The sequence below is a fragment of the Carlito syrichta genome, unplaced genomic scaffold (assembly GCF_000164805.1).
Source record: "Carlito syrichta isolate Samal-C Ts95f unplaced genomic scaffold, Tarsius_syrichta-2.0.1 Scaffold139321, whole genome shotgun sequence".
In the NCBI taxonomy this organism is placed as follows: Eukaryota; Metazoa; Chordata; class Mammalia; order Primates; family Tarsiidae; genus Carlito; species Carlito syrichta.
In genome coordinates, this window is record NW_007083417.1 from 2,622 (window position 1) to 9,247 (window position 6,626).

General features: G+C 41.1%; 1 pseudogene; it reads right to left on the minus strand.

The window, feature by feature from the left end:
- Positions 1 to 5,161: 5,161 nt before the first annotated feature.
- LOC110594802 lies at positions 5,162 to 6,124 on the minus strand (annotated as a pseudogene).
- Positions 6,125 to 6,626: the final 502 nt, after the last annotated feature.

The following is a 6,626-nucleotide window of genomic DNA, read 5'->3' on the forward strand; positions in this document are numbered from 1 at the left end:
TTCAAGCTCTGAGATTCTTTCTTCTGCTTGGCTAATTCTGCTTTCCATGCTTATTAGTCTGTTATTCATTTCCATCACAGTATCCTTTACTGATGTTATTTCTGACATCAGCTCCTTCCTATTTTCCTCTTGTCTCTCCTGAATTTTTTAAATTCTCTCCATTAATGTCTTGATGTCTGGGTTTGTTGCATGTGACCAGTCATTCTGGGGGCTCTTCAATGTTTGTGTTCCAGAATCTGTTTTCTCAGTGTCTGATCTCCCAGGGGTCTGTGTGAGACCTATATTCTTCTTTTGGTTTTTCTTCATTTGTGCGGTTTTTCCCCCTCCCTACTTTTTCCTTCCCTCCATGTCACCGTCTTCTTTAATTCTGTTATTCAGGGGTAAAGGGATTGGTTTTACTTCTGTTTGTTCAATCTCCTATTCTTTATGTATGCCCTCTTACTTTGTTCAATTCTGGAGTTGCACTGTAGGTTGGGGTGGTCCTTTTTGCAGTTTTGAGATTTACTTAAGGGGGGAGCTGTGATTCAAAATCTATCTGCAGGTCCTGGTATTCGCTGACAGATGTGTGGATAATCTGGAACCCACTTCCCACTGCCTTGGAATCTGTCCTTGCAGTGGGGTTGTAGGTTTACTCCCTGAAATAAAATGTGGTTAGCAGAGGGAAGAGAATGGAGCAGACAGTGGGTTGATGAGTGGGGTGGAGAGATAGAGGAGTAAGGGGGGAAACAAACCTGTGTCAACAAATAGAGAGAGAGACCTATACTGAAACAGATAAAAACAATAGACCACAGCTACTGACGAACCAACTCCCATACAAAATAAATAAAACATATAGTGATGCTAACATACAAGCTAACCAACCACCTTACTGGTGTGCTGTTCCTTTATACAAAGATATGGTTTACAGAGAGAAGAAAAGGAAGGTGGGGGAAAGGAATAAACAGTAGGAATAGAATTAAGTCATTAAACTAACAGAATCAATGAAGCACACTCTGAGACTTTTCGTTGTGTCCTTTCAGTTCTGATTTCTAGTTTTCTTTTCAAATAGTTTGTAGTTAGGGTCAGTTGCCCCTGGTCTGCTGTGAAGGACAGTTCAGATCACCCTCCGTTCACCACTCTGACCTATGTCCTTTTCAAGCTTGTTTCTCCCGTTTCGGTGTTGTTACCTTGAATCGCCAGCAGGTGGTGCTATCTCAGCTGCTCGCCCCAGAGGGGGTGGGGCCGGACAGGAACCAGTGAGACTGGAGATGGATGCCTGTCTCAGGGCACAGGCAGGAGACTCATGGTGGACAGGACGTCTCGGTCACAGGAGAGGTGGCAGTGATCCCAGCAGATCTTCCCTGAAGGGGCTTCAAGGACTGAAGTTGTGGATCGCCTCCGGCCTGGGTGGTGCGATGTGCTACCGGCAGTGACTGCAGTGGCTGCAGCGGCTGCGGTGATAGCGGCTGCGGCGGCAGTGTCTGCACTGCAGTGGCTGTCCACTCCGCTGCGATGTCCCAGCGGTGGCAACGGCTGAGCTCTGTATGAAAAGCAGGCTGCAATTTTGGGGTCCGCAGCCCCCGGGGTGAAAGCCAGAGACCCACTGCAGTTCTCCTTTGCAGAGGGTTTCACAGACCAGGTTGCCTCGTTGCCATCTTGCCGGAAGTCCGAATAGACATTTTTCAAACAAGATATACAAAGGACAAATAAACACATGGAAATATGCTCAACATCATCAGTCATTATAAAAATGCAAATCAAAACTATAGTGAGATACCACCTCACATCCACTAAGATGGCTATATTTTCAAAAAAAGAAAATAGCAGGTGATCTCGTTAATGGCAAAGATGTAGAGAAATTGGAACCTTGTGAACTGCAGTTAGGTGCACAAGAAACAGCAACTATAGAAAACAGTATGGTGGAACCACAAAAATTAAAAATACCATTACCAAGTAATTCAGCAATTCCACTTTTGAGTATGTATTCAAAAGAAGTGAGACATGTCTCAACGAAATTTTTTACACACATGTTCATTAGCATTATGCATAATAATTAAAATATTGAAGTAACCTAAGTGTCCATCAAAAGATGAGTAAATAAGCAAACGTGGTATACTCTCATAACATAATATTATCCAGCCTTAAGAGGAAAGAAAATTCTGACATATGCTACAACATGGATGAAACTTGAGGACATTATGATAGGTTAAATATGCTAGTCACAGATTTTAAAAAATAATGTATGATTTCACTTATATTAGATACTGAGAGTGATCAAAATCTTAAAGTAGATTAAAGAAGAATGGTGATCACCAGGGGCAAGGCAGAGGGAGGAATGGGGACTTATGGTTTAATGGATTGGGTTTCACTTTTACAAGATGAAGAGTTATAGTAATAGACATTAGTGATGGTAAATACAACCATATAAATGTATTTAACATCACTGAACTGTAAATTTGAAAATGGTTAATATGGTAAATTTTATATGTATTTTACCACAATTTTTTTAAATGTTGAAAAAAAGGAAATGGATGGGAAAAGATATATGATACTAACACTAATCAAAATAAACTGCAAGTAGTTATTAATTACAAACAAAGAAGACTTTAGGCAAGGAAAATTATCATGAATATGAGTGGCATTACATAATAATAAAAGAATCACTTATCAAACACAACAATCCTTAACGTGTATGCACCTAACAACAGACATCACAATATGATAGTCCTAAACCAGAAAAACCGCAAGAACAAACAGATGAATTCCCTATTATAGCTAAAGACTTCAACACCCCTCTGTCAGAAATGGACAGATCCAGCAGGCAAAAAATTAGTAAGGACACTAAACTCAACAACACCATCAGTCAAATGAATACAATGGACATCTAGAGACTACTTTATCCAAAAAGAGCAGAATATACATTATTCTCAAGCTCACATGTACCATTCACCAAGTTAGAACATATTTTGGACCATGACAAATCATTTAGAAAATTTAAAATAATATAGGTCATATAATATCTGCCCTCAGATCACAGTGGAATTAACCTAGAAATCAATATCAGAAAGATAACTGAAAAACCCAAAAATAACTGGAGATTAAAGAATACACTTGTAAATGACAAGAGTCAAAGAAATCTCAAGATAAATTTAAAAATATTTCTAACTAAATGAAAATAAAACTTATCAAAATCTATGGGATAAAGCAAAAGCAGTGTTTACAGAGAAAAATTACAGCATTGAAATCATATTTTTTTAAAAAGAGAGATCTAAAGTCAATTATCTAAGATTCCACCTTAAGAAACCAGAAAAAAGCCGGGCTTGGTGGCTCAGCCTGTAATCCCGCGCCTTTGGGAGGCTGAGGTGAGTGGATTACCTGAGCCCGCGGGTTCAAGACCCACCTGGACAACTTGGCGAGACCTCATCTCTACAATAAAATCAAAATGAGCAGGGCGTGGTAGCGCATGCCTGTAGTTCCAGCTACTTGGAAGGCTGTGGCGGAAGGATTGCCGGAGGCCAGCAGGTCGAGGCTGCGGTGGCCGGGAGTGGCCACTGCACTCCAGTCTGGGGGACAGAGTGAGACTCCAACTCAAAAAAAAAAATCACAGTAGAAATTAACGAAATTAAAAATAAGAAATTAATAAAGAAAGGCAGCAAATCAAAGGCTGAATCTTCAAAAAGCTCAATAAAATTGATAAGCCTCTAGCCAAACTAAGAAAGGAAAGAGGGCAGGTAAAAATTACTAACATCAGAAATGAAAAAGGTAATGTCATTGTAGATCTCACTGACATTAAAAGGATAATCAAGGTATACTATGAACCGCTCTACGCCAACAAATTTGATAACAGATGAAATGGGACAATTCCTTGAAAGACACAGTCTGCCAAAACTCATACAATAAGAAATCAACAGTAATTTCAGTACTTGGGAGGCCGAGGGGAGTGGATTGCCTGAGCCCGCGGATTCAAGAACCACCTGGGGAACTTGGCGAGACCTGTCTCTACAATAAATAAAAAATGAGCCAGGTGTGATAGCACCTGGCTGTAGTTCCAGCTACTTGGAAGGCTGAGGCAGAAGAATCGCCAGAGCCCAGCAGATCCAGGCTGCGGTGGCCGGGAGCATGCCACTGCACTCCAGACTGGGTGACAGAGACTCCAACTCAAAAAAAAAAAAAAAAAAAGAAATCAACAATATGAATAAGCCCATATATCTAATTTTAAATTGAATCAATAATTGATAATCTTCCAAAACAGAAAATACCAAGCACAGATGAATTTGGTAATTCTACCAAACATTTTTTATTCTAAATTTTTTTTTAGATTAAAGTGATACGAGTACATGTTTGTTACATGGGTATATTTTATACTGGTGGGGATTGAGCTTTAGGTGTCCCCATTCCCCAGATAGTGAACATTGTACCTAATAGGTAGTTTCAGCAACCTCTCCCCTCTCTTCACCCTCCTCTTTTAGTGTCCCCAGTATCTATTATTTCCATCTTTATGTCCAATCTAGCTCCCACATGTAAGTGAGAACATGTGCTGTTTGGTTTTCTGTTTCTGAGTTAGCTCACATAGGATGACATTCTCTAGCTCCATTCATGTTTCTGCAAAGGACATTATTTTGTTCTTTTTTATGGCTCTGCTGCATTCCATGGCATATATATACCACATTTTCTTTATCCAGTAACCAGTGATATGCACTTAGATGGGTTCCATGACTTTGCTATTGTGAATAGTGCTGTGATTAAAATATGAGTGCATGTTTCCTTTTAAAATAATGATTTCTTTTCCTTTAGGTAGATACACAGTAATGGGATTGCTGGGTTCAGTGGTAGCTCTATTTTCAGTTCTTTGAGAAATCTCCATAATGTTTTCCACAAAGGTTGAACTAGTTTACATTTCCAACAACAGTGTATGAACACTCTTTTTTCTCTGCATCTATGTCAACATCTGTTCTCTGACTTTTTTTTAAATTTTTGAGTACAGGGGAATTTATTGATGGTACACCAGGCTCTCTAGCCCCCTCCCCACACACACACCATTCTTCAGGGGGTCTGGCATGGACACTGTGAGGAGGGGAGATTTTCAGTGTGGTTGGGGACTGAATGTGACAGGGACTCCCCAGGAGCTGAGGGCTTCTATCTTCCTCTTATGCTTTCACTGGGGCTGGTGGTCCGGGAACTCTCACTCCTTGGAGGCCATGTAGACCATGAGGTCCACCATTCTGTGGCTATGGCCAAATTCACTGTTATATCAAGAGATGAGCTTGAAAAAGTGGTCATTGAGGGAAATACAAGCCTCAGCATCAAAGGTGGAAGAGTGAGTGTCACTGTTAAAGGTGGAGGACACAATCTGGTGCTCAGTGTAGTCAGGATGCCCTTGAGGGGGCCTTGGATGCCAGCTTCCCCCACCTTCTTGACGTCTCTATATTTGGTGGATTTGTCAAGATAGCAGGTCAGATCCACAATGAACACCTTGGCAGTGGGGGTGAGCTTCCAGTTCAGCTCAAGAATGACCTTGTCCACTGCTTTGGCAGTGCTGGTGGACACAGGTATGAAGTTCTGGAGGGTCCTGCTGTCATCCTGCCACAGCTTCCAGAGGGGTCATCCACAGTCTTCTGGGTGGCAATGATAGCATGGACAGTGGTCATGAGTCCCTCCACAATGTCAAAGCTGTCGTGGATGACCTTGGCCAGGAGGGCTAAGCAGTTGATGGTTCAGGAGGCGTTGCTGACAATTGTGAGGTTGTTTGGGTACTTCTTGTGGTTCACACCCATCACAAAGTTGGGGGCATCAGCAGACAGGGTGAAGATGATGACCCTTTTGGAATCCCCCTGTAAATGAGCCCCAGCCTTCTCTAAGGTGGTGAAGACATTGATGGACTCCACTACATAATCAGCACTGGTGTCACCCCATTTGATTTTGGTGGGATCTCACTCCCAGCAGATGGTGATGGGATATCCATTGATGGCAAGCTTCCCATCCTTAGCCTTGATGGTGCTGTGGAAGAGTCATACTGGAACATGTAGACCATCTAGTTGAGTTCAATGAAGGGGTTATTAATGGTGACAATATCCACTTTCTCAGAGTTAAAAGTAGCCCTGGTAACCAGGTGCCCAATATAGTCAAATCCATTCACTCCAGCCTTCACTTCACTGTGATGTCTCAGGGATGTGCTGGTGCTGCATGAGAGATGCGACTGTCTGTCCAATTGGAGGAACAGAGCTCTTCTTTGACTTTATAATGATAGCCATACTGACTGGTGTATGATGTTTTACTAGTTGTGTTTTCAATTTGCACTTCTCTGATGATTAGTGATGTTGAGCTTTTTTTTTTATGTTTGTTGGCCATTTGTATGTCTTCTTTGAGAAGCATCTATTCATGTCCTTTGCCCACTTTTTGTTGGGATTGTTTTGATTTTTTCACAATGAATTGTTTGAGTTCCTTGTAGAGTCTGGATATCAGTCCTTTGTCTGAGGCATAATTTGCAAATATCTTCTCCCTTTCTGTAGGTTTTCTGTTCACTGTTATCTTTTTTGATGTACAAAATCTTTTTTGTTTAATTAAGTCTCATTTGTCTATATTTGTTTTTATTACATTTGCTTTTGAGGTCTTCATCATAAATTATTTGCCTAGGTCAATGTCCAAAA